Source organism: Manis javanica, chromosome 11 (assembly GCF_040802235.1).
Source record: "Manis javanica isolate MJ-LG chromosome 11, MJ_LKY, whole genome shotgun sequence".
Lineage (NCBI taxonomy): Eukaryota > Metazoa > Chordata > Mammalia > Pholidota > Manidae > Manis > Manis javanica.
This window is the reverse complement of record NC_133166.1, coordinates 116,143,464-116,170,077: the sequence shown is the minus strand read 5'-3', so window position 1 is coordinate 116,170,077 and position 26,614 is coordinate 116,143,464. Positions and strand designations below refer to the sequence as shown.

At 46.8% G+C, this 26,614-nt stretch overlaps 1 long non-coding RNA gene across 2 annotated transcripts; it reads left to right on the top strand.

Annotated features, from left to right (window-relative positions):
• Positions 1-2,663: 2,663 nt before the first annotated feature.
• On the top strand, positions 2,664-26,541 carry LOC108402626 (uncharacterized). Of its 2 annotated transcripts, XR_012123148.1 has the most exons (3): positions 2,698-21,802; positions 22,161-22,269; positions 22,468-26,541. It is a non-coding gene; the product is annotated as an uncharacterized lncRNA (long non-coding RNA). The 2 variants fall into 2 exon arrangements; XR_012123147.1 differs by having other exon boundaries at positions 2,664-22,269.
• Positions 26,542-26,614: the final 73 nt, after the last annotated feature.

Genomic DNA, 26,614 nt, shown 5'->3' with positions numbered 1-26,614 from the left:
CTGATGCATGCCCTCCTCCTCTGTCAGGGTGGAGATATTTTTAGTCTCATTTGCAGAGAAGGAGGCACAACTTAAGCCCCATATTTGTCCATCTTTCTGCGAGCACTGTCTGGGCTCCCTCAGGCAGGGCACAGATGTTTCTGTGTGGTTTTCTAGTGATAAAACACAAGATTCCACTGAGTACATTTTAAGATCTAATTGGCTTTATTCAACAATTCATGGATCTGGCAGGATCCCAGCTAGTAGATAGAAGGGAGTTCTCAGGCACTGTACAAAATGGAAGGACTTTATAGGCAAAAGGGGGCAGGACAAGGAGGTTACTGGGGGAAAAAAGAAGGGATTGTTTCAGCCAAAGTCACCTTCCCTTGAAGGGAAGAGGAGGGGGTTCCATCACGCACATTACCTCTCCAGTGATGATCAGGAAATTCCAGACTCACTGGTTTAAAATTCCACTCTTGGGAGAGGCTGAAACTGTAATTAGGTCAAGTATGCAGTCTTGTGTGGGGCTTAGCACAAGTGGCTCCATTTTGTCCTTGAAAATGGAGTGGGTGGCTGGGGCTGCTCCAGACACGAGGACACAAAGGAGGGCCTTCGTTTGTAATTGAGAATCTTAGGCTTCCTAGATGCCTCATGCTTTGTGTGTTGCTAATTCCACCAACTTTGCTTTTGAAAAATAAAATCTGAGACAGTTTGTTTCTGGGATTTAGGAATGAGACATGTGAACAAGAGATTTTTAAACCAGACGTAGAGAAAAGCAAGCTAAGACATCAAGCTGGGCCCAGGAAGCAGCCGGCTGGTGGTTACCACCATCTCTCAGGTGCATCGTAGATAAACACAGGGCTGACCCCACAGCCTGGTAAAGTGACGCAGCAGGAAAAGCACTTGCTTGGTGTAACATGCACCTCCCAGATGTCTAGAACATTCTGACAGGCAATTTCCTATTTCTCCACTGTTTTTTCAGGCCAAGTCTCCCCCAACCCACCCCTGGAAACATTTGCCAGGACAAAAGCAATAGGGCAGACCTCAGAGAAGGGTCAGCTGCTGGAATCTTCTCCTGGTAGAAGAGCTCAGCTAAACCGCGGCTGGTGAACGAGCCCAGGCTTGCCGTGCTCCATCTTCTGTGCTGAGAGTCGCATGAGTCATGTTTTTTCCAGAACCACAGGGAGGGTGCGGCTGCGGGGCCCAGCCCTGCCGCAGATGCCATCTTGCAGAGGCAAGAGGAAAATTCTTCCTCAGTTTTCCTCCTGTTGCCAAGGGAGCCTGTTGTCACAAGCAGTTTTGTTTTTTTGGGTGTGGGTGTTTACCCCGGGTGGAGACTTCCTGGTAGATAGTTGGTCTAAGAAGCCATTCTCAGTTCTGGTACTCAGGCCACCTACCTCCACTCTCTACCTCACAGGCCAGGGCTGACAGGAGGCCACCTGGGGCTCTTGGGCTGTGCTTCCCCCTCACCCTGGCACCATTGGCAAGAAGATGGCAACTACCCTTCTCAAAAGCTTCACCAAATCCTCACCAAGTTCTCAGGTCTCACTTGGCCTTGGCAGACGGGGCAGTTCACTGGTTGGTTTTTCCCTGTGCTTCGGGAGACCCAGGTGAGGCCTGCTCTGTGGGGGCAGCCAGTGGGCAGTACCCCCAACCAGTCAGCACAGCCAGTAAACTACCCTAAACAAATGTAATTTAAAAAAAAACTTTTTTCCTACCTCTCAACCCAAGAGTAAAATGGGTGGACTATCTATACCCTTTGGTCTTGTTGCCATGCAATTACATACAGTGTATTGTCCTCTACACAAGATTTTGTGTTTCATTATTTTGCAACTACTTGTTTCCAATGAATACACCATGAACCATCATTAACTCCTTATTCCAGCATAGATATTTTTGCTTACGAAATACTTCAACCCTCCAGGCCCCTGGTGACAGAGAATAACAAAACCATGACACACGCTCTTCAAGCCACCGCGGGCAACCCGGCTTAACCGCTTTAATCAACTTGCTCCCAACCATTTTAAAAAATAATAAAATCTCAGCAAGGTTTCTAACACAGCCACTGTAGGCGCAGCTCAGCTCGCCGTTCTCCGGGACCAGGTGCCCACGTGCGGGCGTTGGCCGTTCCGCGGAGAGGCCAGGGTGGGCCTCGCTCCCGGCCGCCCCGCCCCCACCCCCGCGGGCGCTGACGTCACCGCCGACCTCCCGGCGGAGCAGCCGCCCGAGGAGTCACGCGCCGCCCCCCCGCCCCCACCCGGCAGCCCCAGCCAGTGATGCGCCCTCTGCAGGGATCCCTCCGCCGCCGCTTGGAATTTTCCAGACTCTGCCGGCCCTTCTTTCGGAGTTCTGCAGGGGTGGGGTGACCTGAGGCGTTCCCGGCGGGTCCTCTCGCCCCCTTGGGATAGAGGCCTGCGCCTGCCTCGCCCACCCAGTTCCCTCTCAGGGATCCGGTTCCCCAACAGAAGGAAAGGGGACTTCTCCCTCGTGGAATCTCTCCAAACGTGACTTTGAGATCTGCCCTCCATATCAGGCAGCGCTGCTAAGGGGGAAGGGAGGACTGCTGGGGAATTGGGTGGGGTGGACATTCCGGAACCCAGAACCGCCCCAAGACACCGCGTAGGGCAGGGGCAGGGAGGAACTTTTTTCCGGTGGCAGTGGAGGAATCGTCCCGCTGAGTAAGGTCACGGGTGATGCGGCCCAGGGCTATAAAAGCAAAAAAGTTTGTGGCCTGTCTCTCAGGAGTTAGCCAGAGGGAGGGCCGCGCTCTGTATTATTGCGGGAGGAAGAGGCCAGATTAGGGCTTCAAGCCTCAGCTGGGGCGTGATGGCAGGGTTAGATGAGACTGAGGGTGTTGGGGGTACGAGGAGAGGGAAGGCCAAAGAGGAGACCAGGTTTGGGGAGGACTGCTGGGGAAAGCCGCATGGCAGTGTCCCCAGGAACGCAGGGGGAGGACTACAGCCCAGGCTGTCCACCGGAGAAGGGGGACTTGACCTCATGGAGGGTGCCACTCCTACACTCCAGCACCCTGCTTTGTATGGAGGCAGAAAGGCAGAGATTTAGAAGGGGCGGAGGAGAGAGGGGTCTCTGATGGAGAAGACGTGGAAGTGGGCAGCCGATGTCCTGGAGATGGATCAGGGAGGAAGGCCGTGGGTGCAGGGCCGCTGCTGGGCTGGGCGGACTGATCCTGAAGTCGTCATTACCAGCAGCCCCCGTTTTTTTCCAGACAAAGGGTTGTGAACCCACCTGGGGATGAGGCCTGGTCTTGTGGAAACTGAACTTAGCTTCGTGGGGCTGACAGCCCTGGCCCAGGGTGGTATGTAATTTTGGCTCGCCTGGGACCGGGTCCAGGCCAGGCCCAGCACGGTGGATCCCAGGTGTGTGCGGGGCCAGACCCCTGGTCAGAGGAGAGGGTGGTCTCTGGAATGAATCAGTAGGTAAGGTGCCACCCTAAGCGCTTACTGCTGTGGCACGTAGTGTGTCTTGGCAGGGGGGCTGCCGAGGCAGGATGTGTGCCTGCGGAGGAAATTGACCCACCCTTTATTTTCCAGGTGGCAGTGCTTCCCTTTGGACTTTTCCTCTAGGTTCCGTGCTAACTTCTGTGACCTCACTCTGCCCCCCCTACCTTTACCTCTCAAGGTTAACCGTTCACTTAAAACATTGCTTCTGGTAATCCGGTAAGCTTGGGAAAATTGCTCCGTCCCTGTTGGAGCCGGTATTCCTGGTAATGGAGGAGGATAGGCACTCCCCACTGAGACGCGGGTGGGGCGGGTTGGTCTGCCTGCCTGTGGAGGTGGGATTGAACGGGCACGCGCGGGTGGGCCCGCAGCGATGGCACCAGCCGTATTACTGAAATGCTTCGTGGACCGCGGTTTGTTACTGTAGCGTTCATCATGGCGATCAGATGGCACCAGGAGAAATGGAGCGCTTGGCCAGTGAGTCGTAGCAGTGCAGGAGGGGAGACCCTGAAGGAGAGAGGCCGCCTAAATTGATGTCTGCAGATTGAATTTCCAGAGGCTTAGGAGGTGGAAATTCTCCAATGTCATGTTTCCAGGCCGTGCTCAGGAAGCCCTGTATTCAGGAGGCCACCACCTAAGGTTTTCAGATGAGCTTATGAGAGGGCAGTCTCTAAAAAAAGTCCAGAGCAGCTGCATCCTGGGCCTTCAGCAGGTGTGCTGCTTTGAATGCTACGTGAGCGCCAACCTCCAGGCACCCCTCCTTTTCTAGGATGGAGGTTTTCAGATGCTGCATCTTCTATATTGAGCCTCCTGTCATATTAGTTCTGTGCTACGAACCTTGCTTCGAGAAGATTCTTAAGCTGTAGAACATGTTAACGTTGGTGCCGCAACGCAGAGTGATGCCTTCTAGATGGAGCTTGCAGATGGAGCCCAGTGACCCACTCACCTGCCCGCCTGCCTGCCTGTGTATTGGCCAGAGGAATTATTAGTGTGATGCTGTAACCTGTGTGTTGGAAAAGTGTTCCAGCTTGAAATGCCTTCAGCAAATATTTAGACGAGCAGACTGGCAAATTTAGTTGGGTGTTGGGGGGTCATTGTGTTCTGTGGTCTGGGAGGGTACAGGTTGGTCATGCCCAGATTCTTTTAGAAATGGCAAGCCTAGTTTGGGCATTCCTATTGCGTTGCAGAACGGTGGGGGTACTGGTTAATCTGTGATTCATTTTTTACTTTTTTTTTAAGTTGAAATTTGAAAGCAATCTTGGTGTTAATGGGAGGAGCCTGGGGTGAGGGCACTGGCATGGGGTGGGGAGAAAGATGGAGACCAGGGAGAGGGTTGGTTGGGTTGGGTGTATGTTGCAGAGAGTGGGGGGACCTGAGCAAGTGAGAATTCTGAGCAAAGTGAAAATGCAATGATTTCTAAAGGAATTTTGTATGTTACTTCATGCCACGCCACTGTGGTCATTAACAGCAAAAGCTCTTCCTCTTTTCAGAGTCTTTGTAACAAGAATGGAATGACCTTTTTGTGGTCACTATAAAATTAATATCTGGTAGCAAACAATCCATGTACCCTTGCTTAAGGTTGGAGTTAATAATATGTTACATCTTTAGTTTTAATGTTTGTGCTTTTAATGACCCAGTACTAGGGGGTAACCCCACCAAAATCAGTTTGTGGGTTTGAAGGGAATTCTTTGTGAAAAAGACCAGTAGTAGAGCTCTGGGGAATGTTGTAGACTCATGGGTGAAGAAAATTACTAGTTAGTACCTAGTGATACTGTAACGCTGGTTAAGTTGTCATTGGAAGCACAAAAGCTGCTTGGAAACTTTCTAATGGTGCTTAGAACTCTAAAGTGAAGGTAACAAAGCAAAATTGTTTTGCTTTGTTGCAAGGTGGGGAAACTGAAAAGGTATTTAATGAAAACCTGAGTATCAGTCACTTGAAAGTTGGCTGTCAGAAACTTCCATCAGCAGATAACATCCTTCGCTGCTTTGCAAGCTTCTTAGATGGTTCATCTGAAGCTGTGAAGGCATGCAATATTCAGGAGCAGTGAGTCTTAGAAGACTAAATGCCCAAATTGTGGGCTTTTATTAAAAGTATGTAAGATGAGATGGTGTGTACTTGAGATGTACTCTTAATAGGTTTGGAACATTTGTTTGCAGAGATTTTGTGACAGAATTCTGAGCAAAGTGAAAATGCAATGATTTCTAAAGGAATTTTGTATGTTACTTCATGCCACGCCACTGTGGTCATTAACAGCAAAAGCTCTTACTTCTTTTCAGAGTCTTTGTAACAAGAATGGAATGACCTTTTTGTGGTCACTATAAAATTAATATCTGGTAGCAAACAATCCATGTACCCTTGCTTAAGGTTGGAGTTAATAATATGTTACATCTTTAGTTTTAATGTTTGTGCTTTTAATGACCCAGTACTAGGGGGTAACCCCACCAAAATCAGTTTCAGGAATGAGCAAAAGGGGTGACTGGTTGGGAGGGAACTTTACCACATGTGGTCTGTTTGTAAAAATTCGGAGAAAATTATCCTCTATGACCCTACTTGTGCATCTGTTGAATTGCTAGATAAAGTAATACCAATGGCTTTTTTACATGCTGCTCCCCTTACATTTCATTTAAAAATTTTAAATCCCTAATACTCCCTGCTCTTACGGTTTTTCCGGATTCTTTTTTCATGTTTAAAAATGTTGGCATGACAGTTCAGTTAATGACCAGTTGCATGTGGAATAGTTACTGTCATTAATTTAAAGAGCATCAGTCTTACCTATGCGGGGAAATACGTTCTGGGTGTGCTGTTTGAGACATTGCAACTGTAAAAGGAGGTAAAGTGCTTGTATGTTGCTCTGTATGGTAAATAATCCTGTTAAGTCATGTACCTGATTACTAATCAGTTTTTCTTCCCCTTTACAGTACAAATAAAGGTTTGAGTTCTAAACTCATTGGAATTGTATTGCAATGTTATGTTTTTTTACTTTCTGTAAATCCGGTTACCCCCATAATGAGGGTTGGATGTATCTTCATATCATAGATTTATGTATAGTTTCACTTTTCAGTAGCTCCAAATGATGGAAGTCATTCAGGGAAGCATGGAAATCTCAAATGGGACTGGTGGGTCCTGAATGGGCTGTAGCCTGGTGGGTGGGGAGGAGGCTCCGCTCACTGTTCCAAGTGTGTGATGGGTGAGGCCAAACCACCCAGCCTGTGGAGGACACTGAAGGTCAGGGAGTACTTTGTAATATCCTGGAACTTCACCTGGGTAGATTGCCAAATGGTATTGTCAAAAAGGGGACCTATTTTTGTTTGCTTAGGGTAAACAGTCTAAATAAAATGTGTCATTTTCTCTTTGGTGGGAGCTAGAGTGTCTCTGGGATTTGGGTCTGAGCACAGTTCTCACAAAGAGTGACTTTGGCTTAAATGTTTTTCTTGTGAGGTCCAGTTACATGGTACATGGAAGTGCTGTGCTAAGCAGGCCAAGGCTCTGTAGGGGGCGGGAGGAGGAGCGCTGGGAATGCGGAATGTGCCCTCCAAACTGGGTCTGCGTCCCGGGTGGGGAAGTGGCAGCAGCTCTTCACCCTGGTTGCTAATGATTGTATTGCTGTGGCGCATTTACTCTTGGCTCCTAAGGTTTTGCCTCACAGGAGATAAACTTTGGAGTCAGAATAGAAACCACTGCCAGCCTCTGCCAAGGCTTCTGGTCAAAGGCTGTGGAAAGGGGAGCTTACCTGGGAAGGGAGGGTAACAGGTGGCATAGGCGAGAGCCCGTGAGGGTGGGAGAGCAGGGTCCGGAGAATCCCAAGAGCAGTGGGGAGGGGCCCCTCCCGGCTGCCCTCCTCGGTCTGGTCCAGTTTGCCTTGTGGGTCCTTGTGAACTCTTCATGGGTTTGCTACTGGGAAACGAGTTAGCTGCGGGGAAGAGGGAGTCTCTGAGCCGGCCAGCAAGCTGCCTGTCCGGAGTGCATGGCTCTGCCAAGAGTGGGCACCACTGTGTGCAGGCCTGAGGATCCTTCCTGCACGCTACCCTGTTCCTTGGTCCCCCAGAACAACCCAGGTCTCCTTTCCTAACTTAGCCCTTTTCTTTGCTTTTTATTTTTTACCCCAGCCCCTCTCTGTCTGCCCTCCCCTCTCTTCAGAACTCATTTTTCTGTTTTTTTTATACCATTATTATAAAACTTGATTCCATCCTTGAGGTAATTGCTATAAATGCCTCTGTGTAAATGGTATTGTTTCCTAGCAACTATAGCAAACTGATAATTTTTCCACAGTGGTATAAATGTTCAGCATTGGAAGGGATGGAGTGGGTTTTGTTGATACAGAGCCTGAGAGCAGGTCCTAAAAGCTGCACTCACGGCCCCCTGGCCTCCACCCAATCTATGGGCTCCTGAGATCCTTTGGACTCCGGAGCTTTACCTGTTCTTTATCCTCAGGTTGGGTGGGATGTGTGGCAGGTGTTGACAGCCGTGCTGATCGTTGCTCATCAGTTTGCATCTCATGCATAGACGTGAAGTCCGCCTTCCTCTGAATTCCAGGTGGCAGTGGGTGATGCAGGGAAATTCATGGAGTGGGCTTGAAGCAATTAGGTAGAGAATGGTGATCTGGAGCAAATGGAAAGTAATGCTGCACCCTGTCCGCCACCCTTGGTTTCTCTACTGACCATGGACATACGGGACGCCTAGGACCTTTTATGCCCAGCTGTCCTCTCTGTGTGTACTTAAGTTCTGGAGGAATCTGACCTTGGGCAGTACTAGTTATCAAAGGAAATACCAAAAATATTTAAAGGTATTTGTGGCATGTTTTAAATGTTCATATTTAACACAAAAAAAATACTGATGCAGACTGGAAGTGGCAGGAGGAAGATAGCAAAATAACCAAAAATGACAAAAATGTGACGATGTGCATCCCTGGGAGGGTGGCCTTGGCCTCACTGAGGGTGGGGGTGCCTCCACTACATCTGGCTTGCTGAGTGGGACAGTGCCTGCTGCCCACTGGCCGCCCCACTCTCCAGGCACCTCAGCTGTGCACCGCCTTTGGTACCTTTCTTTTAAATAGCTCTTAATGGAGTTCTCATGTGGAAAAAAGGGTTTATTGTAAGATTTACAAATAAGAAAATGGAAAAAACAATCGTGCATTCATTATTATTGGCATACTTACTTCTACAGTTTCCTCTATGAACAGGAAAATAAGGTTTTTTTTAACAGAAATGGGATTATATTATAAAATGTTTTGCAACTCTTTTCACTTCCTATATAGTGAACATCTTTTCCTGTCATTTGAAGCATCTTTTGTGGTGGTGACCTTGTTTTGTCGTATGGCTGTATCAGTTCAAACAATCTCATTTAGAAGACATTATTTTCCAGTTGTATTTTTCTCTTAAGTAATGCTGTGATGACCTTCTCAGGCTTTATCACATCTGATATTATTTATGATACATGAATACACTCCTACACATGAAATGCCTGTGTCAAACTTCTTTAGACTCAGGTTCATAATGCCACATTGTCTTCTGGGGAGATGCAGGCTACTGTGGGTGTGAGCACTACTTTGCTGCTAGTGAGAGACTGAACATCTATGTGTTTATTGGCCATTTGCAGTTTGTGTGTGTATGAGTGCATGCATGTGTGACTTTGCACTTCTTAATTGCTCATTTTTCTGTTGGTGGTTTTTTAAGAGCACTTACATATTAAGGATATTAATCCTTTATATTTGATGCAAGTATTTTTTTCCACTTTATAGATCACCTTTTCATTTTGTTTGTTGGGTTTCAACCAAAAGTTGAAAACCAAAAGTTGGTTTTTCTGAGGTTGCAACTATGGCTTTTCTGTATGTGGTGTTTCACTTTAGATCTCTCCAGCCCAAAAGTATATATTATTCTATATTTTCTTGTGGCACTTACATGGTTACATTTTTTACACTTAAACCTGTAATCCACCTGGACTTCACTGCAGTCTCTGGGTGGGTGCTCACGCCTTCAGAACCCCCAGGGCTTGCTCCTTCCTGGTGACTGCCTGCCTGCGGCCGGATGATGGAGTGGCAGGGAGCCGTGAGAGCTGTCACAGCGGGGCAGCTCATTGAAGATCTGGAGATAGGCAGGTATTGTCTTCTAATAGGGTTGGGTTTTGCTCTTCCATGACTCCCCATTCCCCCATCCTAACCGTTTTGACCTATGGCAACCCCGGCACGTTGGGGGGATCAAAAGCTTGTGCAGAAGGATGCATCTGGGTTCTACTCCTGACTTGGGCAGTTGGCAGCTTTATGGCTGGGAGCAAGTTATATGACCTTGCCAAACCTCATCTGTGAAATATGGGTAAATGAATATGTATTTGACACCCAGGTGCTCTTCACTGTGTGTTCACAAGGTGATTCCTTCCTCTCCTTCATTGTCCAGCCTCAGATCTAGCCCCTTTCTCCGGGTTCCTCCTCCCCTCCCTCTATGCCCGCCAGCCTTGCTCTGGGCCCTGCATATAGTGATAATCAGTGTGTCTATTCTGGTTTTACATTTAGTTAGTTTCCATTCGCATTCCCCTATATCAGCACAGTCCACAAACACATTGGAAGTGGCTTTTCCTCAGGGTTGTAGTTCTCCCTCACGAATTCCATGGATGGCCTTCCAGAGGTGAGTGCTCCAAACTCTATGTATATTTTCTGTGGAGAGAATAAGTTTGTTGAAGGGTCCATGACCTCAAAAAAAAATATCATGAATGAATGACTGTGTTATTTATCCCACGGGCTGCTTGCTTAGGCTCCTAAGTTGTAAGCAGTGTTCCACTTTAGGTTGTGCTGCTGTGTGCAGCTCTGTGAACCTGGGGTACATGTCTGTTTCCCAGAGTGGCAGTGCCCAGTCAGTAACCACGCATGGTTTTGTAACTCCTGTCACAGACTCAGAAACTCTCCAGACAGCTTGCACTTCCTCTTGTGCATATATCCATTTCCCTACATCATTACTGATATCAGGCTTTTTCAATTTTATTTACTCTTTACAACTTTTTAAAAAATTTGTGGTAAAATACACAAAATTTGCCACCTTTACCATTTTAAGTGTACAATTTAGTAGTGTTAAGTATATTCACATTGTTGTGCAACCAATCTCTAGAACTTTTTCATCTTGCAAAACTGAAACTCTGTGCCCATTAAACTCTCCATTCCTTCTGCCCTCCCCTCCCCCAGCCCCTGGCAATAGCCTTTTTACTTTGTCTCTATGAGTAGCTACCTCACACATACTGAGTGGAATCATACAGTATTTGTCTTTTTGTGACTGGCTTATTTTACTTAGCATAATATCCTCAAGGTTCCTGTATGTTACAGCATGCATCAAAATTTTCTTCCTTTTTAAAAGAGCTGCATAACACTCCATTGTATGTATATACCGTATTTCATTTGTTCATCCGTCGAATGCTTGCATTGCTCCCACCTGTTGGTTATTGTGAAAATGCTGCTGTGCACATGAGTGTATGAATCCCTCTTTGGGACCCTGCTTTCAGTTCTCCTGGCTGTGTATCCAGAAGCAGTATTGCTGGTTCATACGCTATTTCTATTTTTAATTTTAGGGGAATGCCATACTGTTTTCCAGAGCAGCTGCACCATTACATTCAAGGATTGCAAGGATTCCAATTTTCCACATCTTTACCAACACTTGTGATTTTCTGTTATTTTGAGTAGCCACCCTCATGGGTGTGAGGTGATTTTATTGTGGTTTTGGTTTGCATTTCTTTGGTAATTAGTGATGTTGAGCATCTTTTCCTGTGCTATTGGCCACTTGTATATCTTCTTTGGAGAAATGTTTTCTCAAGACCTTTGCCCATATTTTAAACTGAGCTATTTGGTCTTTTGTTGTTGATTTGTAAGGCGTCTTAATATAGTCCGGGTATCAATCCTTTATCAGACATATGATTTACCAATGTTTTCTCCCATTTCGTCGTATGGTGCCTTTTCACTCAATTGATTGTGTCCTTTGATGCCCAGAAGTTTTAAATTTTCAAGTAATACAGTTTACCTATTTTTACTTTTGTTGCCTGTGCTTTTGGTGCCCACGGCCAAGAAATCATTGCCAAATCCAGTGTTATGAAATATGTTTAGAAGTCTTAATTTCTGTGTCTGTAATTAATAGCTAGTGTGGCTGTTGTACTACTTGATTGACCATCTGTACTTTTCCTCTTTGGCCACTTACCATATGAAATTTCCATATTGATTTGTATAATCGTGAATTCTCTGTAGAGTTGAGAAGGTAAGTTTTTGTCAGTTATAATTGTCTAACTTATTCTCATTTTCCCTGTAATTGTTGGCACAAAAAGTATCCCCAAGGACTTTTAAGAGATCAGCCCAACAATCTAATAATAACTAAGAAGTCTGTTGTTCTGTTTCTCATCACCTTTTCTTCAGTGGCCAAGCCTGCATGTGCTCACATAGTTTTCACCACTTAAGGGATTATGAATCCAGCCTAGGAGTGGATCTAAGTTAACTGTTTACACTGAGAAAGCCGAAACGTCAAACTTCTATTAAGTAAATGCTGTCTTTGCTCTTTTGCTCCACAACTGTTGATATTAGCTTATTATCTGCCTGAATCTGCTTTTTAGCCTCTGGGTTTTGTTGTTTCTGATCAAATACATCAAATTTTAATGAATATTACTGTTTATTATGTTTTAAAATCTAGTAAGTAGAAGCTATGATACTCCTTAAAGCAAAAATATTCCCTCCTCTTTGGAACCTCCTCAGAGCTGGGGTGATATTTGGGTCAGGACATTTTCTTTTACTTTCTTCCTTGATGTCTCTAATAATGTGGTAAACATTTCTGAATCTTCTATTTATTATGAAAACTGGGGCTTTAGACAGGCCCTTCCTTTACCTACGTGGTCGTCTCACCCTCCCATCCCCCTGCCTACCTGAGTCCAAGGTAATTATCATCCTGAAATCTAAGTTTATATTATTTTCAAAAAACCTTACCTAAATGTGTTTTCAAAGTATCTATTTTCATTTCAGTTGTTTTTAACCTTTATGGAAAAGGCATTATAGTGGTGGTTGTTTTTTTCCAACAAAAGCAGATTTGGTTTATTGAATGGTTTCGTTAAATGAGTCTATGAAGGTAACAAACTGAAGCTCCGTCTCACAAGAGGCACAACACCCAGAGTTAGTGCTAAATGTACACGTAAGGGCTGCTGAGAAACCACCATGGTTTGAATTCAGTTTGTTTTTTTAAACAGCAAACATTGTTAAACAGTGTAAGGAAACCATAATTCAGAAAGTTTTTAATGTGGAAAAAGATACTCAACATGTACTGTTAATGCAAAAATAATTTGAACAGTTCAGTAGCACTAGTTCAGTTCTCTAGGCTTCAGTTACTTCATCCACAGGAGGGAAAAAAATGAATAGTAAATAAAACTGTTTCTTTTCTTACTCTTCATGGGTGAGTTAAAAGATTTAAAATTATTAAACCAAAATCACCAAACAATAATGTGCTGCATTCGGTTCCCCCATTTCTCGGGCAGGAAGTGTCGTTTCATCTGTCTTAGGTGGCCTGTGTCTCATTTACTTGGCACCTTCTTTGTTCTACCTTCACTCTGACCATTTACCCAAGAATTATAAGCAGAGAATAAATAAGTAAACAGTTTTGAGGCAGGGCTTGGAACCCCTGCTCTTTCCATTTCTACCTTCTAAAGCCTTCAGAAAAGCCCTTATGTTTTTTGGGGTTTTTTTTTTGTATCATTAATCTACAATTACATGAGCAATATTATGTTTACTAGGCTCCCCCCATCACAAAGTCCCCCCCCACACCCCATTACAGTCACTGCCCATCAGCCTAGTAAGATGCTGTAGAGTCACTACTTGTCTTCTCTGTTGCACAGCCCTCCCCCAACATTATACATGCTAATCGTAATGCTCCCTTTAAAAGCCCTTATGTTTTAAATAAGCTTCTGGGGTTTTTCTCATTTAATATGATGTTAAGATTCATTCTTTGCCAGTGTGTACTGCATTTGGTTTGCTTGCTGGGTAGAGTCCACTGTGTGACTCTCTTACAGGTAATTCATCAGTTTTCCCATTGCGTCTTTTCTGGTAAGTGTAATTAGGTAAATGACAGGTGGTGCTCGCTCTCTACACAGAGCTAAAACTTGGCTAAAATCAGCACCACTAATCCCCAAACCCTGTCCCCGCAGCAGTGAGCAGTGTTACCCATTTGCACAACTTCCTGCCAGATCTTTTCCTTTATCCACATCTAAAGAAGATGTTGCCCTGTTTTTCTTTCTCTTTTCTACATATATGGGGAAGCATTAACTTCTATATAATACTACTGTACACTGTATGTCACTATTGACTTGCCTTTTTTGTCGAACAATAGGGAGATTCATATTGGAAACAGAACCGTCATTCGGTTAATCAGCATAGTGTTCCTTCACGTGGACTGGCCATGGGTTACTTAGCTGTTCTGACACTGATGGATATTTGCACTCTTTCCAATCTCTTTAAGTTTCAAAGAATACTGTGTGATGTCGTCCTTGTATGACATGCGTGTTTCATGGGGTAGGTGCCGAGTCATGGGACGTGGATCAGACTCTCTCTATTCTGCTCCATTCTCCAGGGTGGGTGCACAAATTTGCATACCTGACGATGACAGTATCTTTTTGTCCACATCCTTTCCGATGCTCTGTATAGCGCCTTTTGACTTCTGCCAGTTCCCTCCTTTAATCTGTCATGTATTCAGTGACCCACATAGACTTGAATTGGTACAATGGGTTCTTGTCATCTGAGGGTTTAACACGTGTAGGTTTGGTGCTGATAGGGGCCACAGGATCAAAAACACAATAGTTATCATTTTATTGAGATGTAATTTTTTTATGCCAAATGTTCTGCATCCATGTCACACATGGCTTTGTTGTCTGCTTCTCTGCATTGCTGCAGCTCTTCTGAAGGGACCTACAATTTGCAGATTTACGTAAGTTCATGGCTAATGTTACTATACTCTGTGATGTTGTAATGGGACTATGAGGTGTATGTTTGTGGCAGAATTTATTTTCATCTTTTTACAAGCTACTACTTTTGTATTTAAAATTTAAACACTACAGAACACAATGTATAAAATAAAAGTTCTCTGTAATTCCTCTCCCCAGATAACTACTAATGACAACTTCATTTATATTTTCTTCAGACATTTTCCCTCCAGGAAGTACTAAAATTTATCCTATTATTATTATCTGCTCTAATGTGGAATCATACAAGACAGACTGTTTTGTAACTACTTTATTATTTTCCTGGCTCCATAATATTTCATCTTGACGTGTTTGTAATTATTTTAACCATTTTCCTATTTATTGATAGGCCTTTAGGGCATCTGTAGGGCTCTCTGGCCTTTGTGCAGCGAGCTTCCTACCGCCTGCTGATGCTCGCCTTAGGGTAGTAATGCTGGGAGGCGGAGTGAGAGCTCCCTATTTGCAAAGCCGCAGGTGTCCGCAGCCCCTCCCACCCCCCCGCAGCACCAAGTCTCTGCCCGCCCTGCGCTGTCTGGGTCTGGGGCTCTCAGTCCTGTGAGGTGGATTGAGGGTTTCTGCTGCCAAAGTAGAATAATGCTGGCCCTCTGACGTGCGGTGGAATCTAGCTAAAACTGTTTACTTGCTAAAACTGCCTTTCCATACCGGAATTCAGTACAAGATGGTGTCTGACTTATTTAGCACAAAACAAGAATGGACCTAACCAGACTCAGAGTCTACTTCCTGGCGTTTCTCCTAAGCAGATCTAAAGCAACTATTCTAGGAAAGCAACTGTGACATTTGCAAAAAGTGGCATTTAATTATTTATCTTGTTTGTTTGGTCTGTTGAAATCTTACCTGGCTTCTGCCTGTAGGTGTTTCTAGTCCTCCGTGGAGAAGGCCTGCGTTCGCTGGGGCAGGTCGGCTCGCCCCTGCCTTTCTGCTTGCACAGCCTTGGGTGCTTTCCATCGAAGCACAAGCTCTCACTCCCTAAGAGGCCACCAATGCCAGGAGCACAGGTGTGAACCCACTCCGGCTGTTCTCGCCTCACTGGGTCACAGGGAATGTTAAGTTGGGAACTGAAAGCCCCGATTTGCCCCCACAGCCTTATGCTTACCTGTCTCAGCCTCTGAGGGATTGATGCACCCCCTTACTCGTCTGTCGATGTGGCTGCTGTGTGACCTGCTCCCTGTGTGTCAAAGCAAGACCCAGCCTCTGCTCTGTGCTGACCCCAAGGGCAAAGGCTCTGCTGTTTTCTTCCAATTTATTTAACTTACAGGTAATACCTGCACATGTTAAACACTCAAACCCTGTAGGAGACACAGTGATGTCTCTCTCTAATATAAATAAGTATATTTATACTTATCAATGTTTTCTTTTATATGTTCTGGATTTTATGAGTAGTTCAGAAAGGCTAATCCAGCTCAAGGTTATTTTGTGCTAAACCTTATGTTTTGTACCAATTCTTTAAAGGTTCTATTCTTATTTTAATCTTAGATGTATCTGGACTTAATTTTGGTATAATGAATGACTTAGGAATGGCCAGCCTCTTGTCCCTACACCATTTACTGATGCATATATCTGTCCATCATTGATCTTCTATTAATGTGCCAGTTCCAGTTTTAATTTGTTACATGATAAGGATAGCCCTACTTCATTCTACTTTTCCAGAATTTTTCTGGTTATTTTTGCACATCCACTTTCACATCTCTATGCTGTCTTCCTGCCTTTGTCTTCCTGTGCAAGAATAAGGTATGTCCTCCCATTTCTGTATGTTTCATTGGGTTTTGTAATATATAGAAACTGTGGTCAGCTAGGCTGGTCTTGGTCTGTCTGCAACTACCTAATTATTTTCATGCTCCAAAATATTTAATCTTGTGCATGTTATAGTAATTTTAGCCATGTCCCTATTGATGTGTATCTGGATCTCCTGTCCCACCTCCTGGCAGCCCCCACACTAGTCATAACGCCCACCTCCACCACAGAGCACTTTCTTTTATTTGCTGTGCCTAGCGGTTACTTACTGCTGTCAAACTGGTAATGTGCAGTTCAGTGGACTTTACAGATGAAATGCTCCTAAACACACTGTCTTACTAAAAATGCCAATGTATTTATGCAAACTCAATGTAGAGAATGAAATGGGCATGTTCTAGAAGGTCACATTCTAGGAGAAGAGTTGGACTAGCAGGGTTTGTGTTCTGAACCTCTGCCCCTGTGTGGCGGTCTCTGTGTCCCTGGGGAGTTCGTGCACCCATAAAGGCTAAATGGAATCCTCTTCTGGGGACCTGCACTAACCCCATGCTCAACCCCTGAACCACCCTTTTCTCCTGTCCACAACCCACTGGAACTATTTATAAAACATATCTCATGCTTTCTACCTTACCTTTCTTACTATACAGACCAGAATTTGCCATTTCTTCATTGCCTCAAGACCGTCGTGTGCACATCGTCCTGTTCAGCACACAGTAGTTCCTTCAGGGGCTGCTGAGGTGGGGCCTGTGTGTCTCTTCAGTCTGCTCACCAGCCTGGCCCTTGTGGTGAGGGGACAGCTGAGGCTTCTCAGAGTCCTCCCACCGTGCCATACCTGGGCTGGCTGTAGGCGTCTGTAGTAGAGGCCCAACCAAAAGGGCTGGGAAGCAAGCCAGCCAAGCCATCTCCTCACTTTACTGTTACGCAGAGGTCAGAGGTGGCCTGAGTCTGCTTCAGAAACAATGTGCATGGGCTTGCTTCTTAACCAAATACTGTTCTGATTTCTGATTGGTATTTTTTTCTGACATGTTGAAATAGGATGCTGTTCTCTGTTTTCAAAGGCCTTGTTTTGCACGAATCGGATTATTTCCTTGATCTAATTTCTTAGCAGTGACATTACTGGCCCAGAGGGTGTGACCAGTGGGAAGGCTTTTGACTAGATGGCCAAGCACCCCCCGTAAAGGCCGCCCTGGCTCAGCCCTCCCCAGAGAGGCAGCAGCAGCGCTTCCCCCCAACCTTGGCCTGACCAGTTTCGAAGGCAAAAAACAGTCTCAGTGCTTTGATTTGCAACTTTTGATTCTGAAGGAAACCTGTATTTGTCAACGGATCTGTGTGTCTGCTTTGTGCTGTACTTAAATTTTCACTTCCTGAGAGCTCTTCCCTTGCCGCCGTTACCCTTATATATTATGAAAGTCTTCCTAGTAGAGCGCCTTTTAGATGTACATGTTGGATCTTGTGGGGACTTCTCAATCTTCTAATCGAATCTGTCTTTTATTGTCATGGTGTTACTGGTGTTATCCTGTATTTTCCTCTGGTTCCTTTGTGATTTCATTTCCGACATTCAACACTTTATCCACGTAGAAGTTGTTTTGGTGGCCAGTATGAGGTAAGAATCTAATCTAGTTATTTCAAAATGGCTAACCAGTTTCCCCAGCATCATTTACTGAGTAAATTCCACTGATTTGAAATGCCACCTGTTAATTAAGGACTGAATACTTTAAGTCTGTTTCTGAACATTCCAATCTGTTCCACCAAACTGTCTTTTCTTTGCCAACCCAATGCCTTAATTACATTAGCTTTATAATATCTGATTCTACTATATTGTAATACAGGCCCCATCATTCTTTTTTAGAGCATGTAAATTTTTATTGGAATTGCATTACATCTATAAATATGTTATGATATTGAGACTTCCTATTGAGGAACTGTCCTCTCTGTTCAAGACTGGATGATGTTTCACATTCCTCAGGAATTTTAGACTTAAAATTAGTTCTAGAAATGTTACATTCTGTATTTAGTTAGATATGTTTTTCTATTACATTTTTTTATTATGGTAGCATATGGTAAGACTTGTTTTATGTGTGTGCATGTGTATGTGTGTATTTAAATAAATATGCTGAACTTGAATTGTAGGGCCAGTTGGGAGGCAATATGTAGCATCTTGGCTAAAAGGGCAGGATTTTGAATCAGATGATCCTGTTCTAATGCAAGACCCACCTCTTATTTATTTTCTGTGTGATCATCTCCTACCTCGGTTCCCCATCTGTAAGAAGGGATAATCACATTATCTGCTAAGAATTGGGATCAGTGCTTCGTAACTTTTTATGACTAAATAATATTCCACATTCCACTGCATGACTATACCACCTGTTTACCCATTCTTCAGTTGGACATTTGGGTTGTTTCCTCTTTGTTGGCTATAATGAATAATGTGTCTGTGAGCTTTTGTTTGAACATACGTTTTAAATTCTTTTTGGTATACATCTAGGAGCAGAATTGCTGGGTAATATAATAACTGTGTTTAACTTTTTGATGGATAGCCAAACTGTTTTCCAGTGTAGCTGTACCATTTTACATTCCCACCAGAAATTTGTGAGGATTTCCTCCATGTTCTCAACAACACCTGTTCTTATCTATCTTTTTGATTATAGCCTTCCTAATGGGCATGAATTGGTACCTCATGGAGTTTTGGTGTGCATTTCTCTGACCAAGGATGAAGGTCAAGCACCTTTTCATGTGTTTGTTGGCTGTGTCCTAATCTTTTCTGGAGAAGTGTCTATGCTGATCCTTCATCCACTTTTTAATTGGGGATTTGTCTTTTTATTATTGAGTTTTAAGAGTTTTTTTTCATTAAAAAATTTTTATTTAGGTATAGTTGACATAATATTAATTTCAGGTGTAAAACCTAACAGTTCTTTATATATTCTGTATACTAGATCCTTATCGGATGTATGGTTTGTGCAGATATTTTATCCTATAGCTGTGGGTTGTATTTCTACTTCATCGTGTCTTTTGATACAAAATATTTATATTTTAAGTGACTGAATTTAGGGAAAAAGAAAAAAGGACTGGCTGTACTCAGGCATGGCAAAAAACCTCAAGGTGCTGTATGAATGATTAAGATTTGGGAAGGTGGTCCCTGTGAGACCACAGGTGTCTGGAGGCGGAGAAAGAGGGCGACCCTTAACCAGGAAGTGGGCGGGGCGCGCTGCACCGGTGCGACCGGCGGTGTCAGCGGGCGTGGCCCGCTAGGTGTGCTGGGACCACCTACTGTGAGTTTGCTCAGAAGTGGTGGTTAAGTCGGTGGTAAATACCGGATTTATCCAAATGTCTTTCCTGCGTCTTTTGAGATGAGCATCAATCAGGTTTTTCTCCTGTCGTCTTCTCATGATTTAATTGTATTAATGGAGTATGAAGCCCTCCTGCGATCGTTGAAACAAACCACTCCCTGGCCAGGAGCTTTAGTCCTTCAAGATAGAAGTGAAGCGGAAGGTCCACTGGGGCCTGGGGCGTTGTAAGGCAGGTTTTGGTATCAAGGTATCAGGATATCAGGAAAGCCAGAGACACAGCGAAGAGCAGAGGCTAAGAGCACACCGTTGAGCCGGACTCTGGTTTGCCACTTAATAGCATGTGACTTGGGCCAAATTTCTTAAATTCTTGAAGCCAGTTTTCCTCAGTGATAAACTGGGGACAAACGTAGTTTTAGAACCTAACTTGCAGTTTTCCTGAAGCTGCAACAGGTGGCATGGTGCAGGCGGTCTGAGTGAGGGGCGCTGCGGTGCCTGCCCGTCAGGACGGAGATAGGGCGGCCAGCCGGCCCCCGACCTCCCCTGCGCCCGCGGCAGAGCGGCGTGCCCTGCGCCACCCGGGCCACTGCCTCTTTTCGGAGGTTCAGCGGTTCTTTTGAAGATTTTTCCATTTCTTCCTGAGTTACTGGGCTAGTCAGTATTTCACTGTTTAAGTATTACTTCATTCGACATTCAGTTCTTCAAAGTTTTCTGAAAAAAATTGCCTTTTTCATATGTATTAATCTACACTCTCTTTTTACATTTTAATATCCTCCTTATAAATATTTTTTCACTTTATTACTAGTTTTTCTTTATCTTGAATAGACTTTAAAGAAATCTATTTTACTGGCCTTTTCAAAGAAACAGATTTAGATATAATAAGCAGTTTAACTGCTTTCATTTTGTAATTTATTAATTTCTACTTTTATTTCATTAGTTCTTTCCACCTGCTTTCCTTGGATTTTTTTTTGTCACTCTTTCTAGTCTTGCATCGCATGCTTCATTCATTCACGTTCTTCTCAGCTCCCCGCGCCCCACTGCCAGGACGGTGACCTCCGTGTGGAGCCTTCCCAAGGCAGGCTTCTGATGCTGCCCAGGATGATGGGCTGGGGCCTGCAGGCACACGGAGGCCGTCAGCGAAGGGAAACAGCAAACTGCTGTTGCCTCATCCCCCCATTTCCATCTCTAACGATCCCTCCAGCAACATCCTCCTTGGCCGGACACTGAGCTGGTCCCACAGACACAGGCAAGCAAGCTGACTGTCCTCACCTTCGTGGTGCCCCGTTCTCATGGGGACAGGTCTCAGCTGGCGATTATACAAATCATGAGCCGGTACAGTTGCGGTAACAGCCGCGAGGGAGTGCAGTGCAGCCCCAGAGTGAAGCCAGAAAGCCCAGCCCTGGGCTCTCACTCAAGGCTAAGAAGCTGTAAGGAAGAGCATTCCCCGCTGAGAGAAGGGCATGAGCAAAGCCACTGAGCTGGAGTGCGAGGTGGGTCCGGGAGGCGATGGTGCGTGGGGATTCAGGACGTGCCCGTAGGGTGCCTGAAGGCCCCCCATCTGTATTTGGTAAAAGAGTTTGTTGTCTTTGTTTCCTGTACGTCTCACGGTTTCAGTTCTGATGTATAATTTGGCTATAGTTACTTAAGAGTATGCTTTAAAATTTCCAAGTGTTTGAAATGTTTAACTATCATAATCAGTTTAATGAATGATTGGAAGTGACCTGTACAATTTCTGTTGTTTTGAATCTACGTTTCCCTTTCTTTGTTGCTTAAGGTTCGGTGTGGCAACTTTTATGACTGTTGCATGGCACTCGAGAAGGTACTCTCTCGTGTCGGGGACATTTGGGCCCTGTCCCTCCTGTTATTTTTTGGGCCAGCCCAGCTGCACTGTGTCCTCGTGTAACGAAGTGTGATGCCATTCTGCCTGGCACCTCGGCTTCTCCCCGCTGCCCTGAGCCAGTTGGCCAGCCTTGCTCCCTGTGTTCGGCTGCAGCGTTGCTGGCACACCCGAATTCCACAACGCCCCTCCAGTGTGGAGAGCCCGCTGCCTGGGGTTCACTGTCCGGCGCCGGCCTGCGCCTGCGCCCACCCGTCCACAGTCGCTGGCTTCTCAGTTTGCATTTGACTGAAGTACCATTGGGGTCATTTTCAGTTGTTGAGTTCTGAAACTGTTTCTATATCTCTTCTCTGCTTTCTGCCCAAATGCCTGTGTTTATTTTATGAGGTTGTGATTGGTAGTCATTTTTTCCACATCAGGCTATATTGTGAGCAGTTATCCAGGCTGACATCACCTACCCGCACTGGCTGAGGCCTTCCAGGGTGTGAGCCTGTTACAGCCACCGCCATGTGGCCGGTACCAGCATTTTGTGAATGTAAGTCACATTGTCACAAGTATCTTTGGGCACATCCCCTCTTAAGCCTCCAGGCTGCTTTTGGTTTGCGTTCCCGACTGGACAAAGGGATTGGCAGTTGCCCTTTCACCTTGCTCACTGCCCTGTACCCTCTCCAGATGGTTCTAAGGGGCCAGTTTTGTGCTCCTGTTTCCACACCACGCTGCCAATGCAAGTTTTTGGTTTTTCTCACTGTGTGTAGTGGTTCCTTGAAGCCACTTTCTCACCTTTAAGCCATTGGCGCATTTCCTAGTGTAGGCCACTCTCTGGGTTCCCCGAGGTATAAACCTTAAAGATCTTGTCACTAATATACTGGATTAACTGTTTGCTCATCTTGCAGACTATGTCTTGACCACCCCATCTCTGAGGCCTTCTGAGGCCGGAGCTTTGTTGCTTCGTCAGGTTGGGACTGGGATGGCTGTGTGCATTTCCCTCTGCTGCTGCGATGAGTAAGTGTCTGCCCTTTGTGGTGTGCGGGGCTGCGGCCCGAAGGGAGGCTGTGAGGGAAGATGGGTGAGCTGGAGGTGGAGCGGTGGAGGGAGGGGGGCTGGAAGCCTGGCTGTGACCCACCAGTGGTCCCCAGACCTGTGTGTGTGTGTGTGTGTGTGTGTGTGTGAAGTGACATTGGCTCTGCTTGCACTTCTCAGGACAAGTAGAGAGGACCCTGTTCTCAGCCTGACCTGATGTTCTGTGTGACGCTGCACAGGCTGCAGCCCTTTCTGAGCCCCAGCTTCTCATCTGGACCTTGTTGGGGAGGGGCTGCTGAGCTCCTCAGGACAGACAGGAGGGGCGCAGGGGCCCTCCCCCATGGGAAACGGGGACAGGACCGCGGGACAGGACGGCAGAGCTCGTGCAGGTGCTCGCAGTGGACCTGCTGTGGCTGTGGAGAGGCGGAGCTGGCCTGGAAGCAGTGGGTGCTGTGCGCAGCACGCGGGGAGGGTGGCCTTCCTGTACCTCCTGCCTCTGTGGCCCTGGTGACTTGGACCCGTCCTCGCTGGAATGCAGACCCTGGGTGAGAGGCTGGTGGGGCACAGTGCTTCCAACTTCATTTTCAAGTAATAGCTGTTCCCCCGGAAGGAGTGGTTCCGCAGTTAACGATGGCCAAGTGACGGAGGACAAAGACGAGGCAGGTGGGCAGGCCTGTGCGGCCCCACGGGCAGGGGCCCAGCAGACCTGGGGGACCACTGGCATTTGAGCTAGACCTCTGTCCTTGAAGTTTCTCCTAGCTCTTAGATTTCCTGTTCTGATGAAAAACTTAAGATTTTTTGTTTTTTATTATAAAAGTAATCTGCATAGAGTTAAAAATTCAAGCCATGAAAAAGGTACAAAATGAAAGTAAAATCCCTTGCCCCACACCCATTGCATCCCCACTACACAGAAGAGGCCTTTCAAGTTTTTTAGAATCTTTCTGGTAATTTCTGTACACATACAAAAATTTGTCACTGCTGACATTGCCCTGGAATAAGCTGGACTGTGACGTGTGCTCCAGTTAACCCTCTGACTTCATGTGCTCCTGCAGTTGGGAGATGCATCCAGCCCAACGGGTGACCGGTGGCCATGAGGTGGAGGGGACATGGGTCCTCTTGGCTGCTTCTCTGACAGGGGTGCCAGGGGAGGGAGGAGAGAGCTGGGGGGGAGGTGCTGAGCCGCCGCAGGTGTTTCTTTTACTGGACGTGGCTCATGGCCGTGTCCAGGTTTTGCTTTCCACCTTTGAGTCTGTGAGAAAACAAGCAGGAAAAGCAAAAGGCGCTGGTGATGGCACGCCTGGCACTGCTGGGCCAGGGTTCAAGTCCCTGCAGCGTCCCTGCTTTCCGGCTCCCCTTCCGCCCATCAGGGTCCCTAGGAGAGAGAGGTCAGGGTGGGGCACCTAGGGCCTCTGCCAGGAGCCCCTGCCCCAGTGCCCTCTCCCTCACCCCCTTGGGGGACTGGGACTGGGCTTTCAAGGGCTCTAGCTGCTGCAGCGCCCTTCCCCTTTCCCTGCGCCACAGGCAGTGGATCCGCCCAATCCTGTGGTATCAGAGGAGAACAGCTGGGGGTTCCGAACCCCATGGCTAAGCAGCCTGCCTGCAGTGGCCACACTCCCCCGGGTGTGCTCCCCACCCTCCTCTTCCATCCAGGGCTCCTGGGGTCAACTCACCCCTGCCCTCTTCTCCACCTCCCCGGATCAGGGGGGCTCTTCCAGGAGGACTGGGTGCATGAGGTTAAAGGGGAGGCGGCCTGGGCTGGAGAAGTCAGCTTGTGGAGCGGCCCTGGGGGTGTGGGAAGAGAGGGGCAAACAAACGCCCTGGTTCAGGAACTGAAAATGACTGGGGGCAAGAGAAGTGAGTGTGGGCACTGAGGGGTCTGAGCCTGTACTCTCCAGGTGTCTGGGACCTGGAGGGAAGGTCCCAGGAGCCCCCCAGCTCAGAATCCAGCAGGGACAGTGTGCTGTGATCTGAAGCAAGCCCCCGCGCCGGCGCACAGTGGCTGCCTCCTCAGTCTCTGAGATCCCCTCTGCCCGTCTCCCAACTTTGCCCAGCTACCTCTCACCCCTCCAGAATGAGGTCAGAGGATCACAGGCCATTTCACCAGCCACAGTGCTGATGCTGTCTGCCCCTGGAATGCCACTGCCTGGACTGCAGCCGGATCTGTGACTCCTCAGGGAGCCCTTATTCATCGCTGCAATAACCTCTTCCTTTAAAGGCCCAGGTCCCATGAGGATCACTGCAAGCAGGAGGGGAGGTGTGCAAAGTTGGCCCAGGAGGTAGGGTATTCTCCCCTACGTGGGGCTGTATGCCTCCGCACCTCACAGAGCCGTTAAAACGCCATGGCCTGGTAGGTCTTCTCAGCCTAAACTCACATTACATGATGCACAGGTCTTCTCTGGAGAGCTGGGCTCCCAGGGGGTGGAGGGGACACCAATCCTGGCCAAGCCTGGGGGAAATGCAGTGTGTAGGGCTGAAGGAGGGGAGCCAGAAGACAGAAGGGCAGGAAGCTGGTCGGCCTTGGCTGCAAGAACCCCTTATTAAGACACCTTGGCTTAGGAATGAGAGTGGTGGCCCGTTTGCCACCATCTGCAGTCCCTTAGCCCTTGAAGACAGAAAGTCGCCCTCTAGAGCTGGTTTCTGGTTGAGGTGGTGAGGGGAGGCAGCCAGAGGCTGTGGCCTGTCTCCAGCCTGGGCAGCCAGGCCTGGGTGGTGAGGTCACAATGTCCACCAAGATGCCCATCTATCCGAAGTGTGGCAGCCACACGGACAAGAAGGAAAAGCTGTGAGACCTGCTTTCCTCCAGTGACAGGATTCTGCTTGGGCAAAAGCAAAGACAGAGCCTGGGAGCAGATGACAGAGGAGAGCCTACTCATGGCAAAAAGAACATGGACCTTCGAGTCCCACCCAGCCTGTGGGAGACTCAGTTTCCCCATCTCTAAAATGGAGTCAACAAACCTACCCTGCAGGGTTAAGAAAAGGAGGGGTAGCATTTGCTAATTGCCACCTGTTAATTGTGACATCAAGGAACTTGGTGCTAAAGAAAGGCAGGCCTGGGAAACGGGGAACAGCGTGGAGTCAGAACAGTGCTGCTGTGAGGCGGAAGCTGGGGCAGTGGGGAGCTGCCGGGGACTTTAAGCAGGAGGGACAAAGAGGAAGTCGCTGCAGGGAGGAGGGCCTGCGGGGCGGGACCGTGGGGACAAGAGGCAAGTCCACGCCTTGGTGGTCTCTCTTCCATTTTTCTGCTGTTCTTTCCCCCGTGACCTGAAGCATCTCAGACCCCCGCTCTACCCCCAGCCTCTCCTGCCTCCAGTGCCCGGGGCAGATTTCAGAGTGGAGGCTGAATGTGGCTAGGAGACATTCTGCTTGGCCATACAGCCTTTTACTTTTTTAATGTTTAAAAATTTTTATTGTGTGCACACACAGAACATAAAACTTGCCATTTAACCATTTTTAAATGTATAATTCAATTGTGTATTAAGTACATTCACAATTTTGTACAACCATCACTATTTCCAAATCCCTTTCATCACCCCAAACAGGAACTGTATCCTTCAACAAGCTGCTCCCAATCCTGTCCCTTCAGCCCCAGTAACCTCTAATCTAGGTTGTGAATTTGCCAATTCTAGATATTTCTACAATAACTGTCCTTCCGTGTTTGTTTCTTTCACTCAGCATAATGTTTTCGAGGTTTATGTTGTAGCATGTGTCAGGGTTTCATTCTTTTTATGGCTGGATGATACGCCATTGGACGGAGAGCCTGCTTCCTTTAGCCATTTTTCAGCTGGTGGACATTGGTTTCCACCTCGAGTCCTGTGAGTCATGTCCCCATTCTTGCACCAGTGTCTGCTTGAGGCCTGGTTTCAGTCCTCAGGAGTGGAGTCACTGGGTTATAGGGCCATTCTGTTTTCCACAGTGATTGCACCATTTTACATTCCCACCAACAATGTATAACAGCCATCCTAGTAGGTGTGAAGTGATATCTCAGTTTGTTTTTTAATCTGTAACTATTGCCATCATTTAGAGATTAGGGGTTTCACTATCTGTAGTGGGATTTGAATCTAGATCTGTGAGACCACAAAGCTATACTCGGCTGCACCCCTCTCCCCCAGGATTCAGCTTCAGACCATGGTAAGGTGTGAATGCAAAGGGTGGGGAGCTGGTGGGTCAGCACCTTCTTGCTTGCAGGCTCCCCCTCTGGGAGTGGGTGGCTTGTCCCCTTCTGCCTTGGGAGAGAAAGACAAGAGAAAAGGACACTTTCCTTAGAGCTTCACCTTGCTGGAAGGCAGCACCTCACCCTGGACCTGAGCTAAGGCCAGAAGAGCCATGG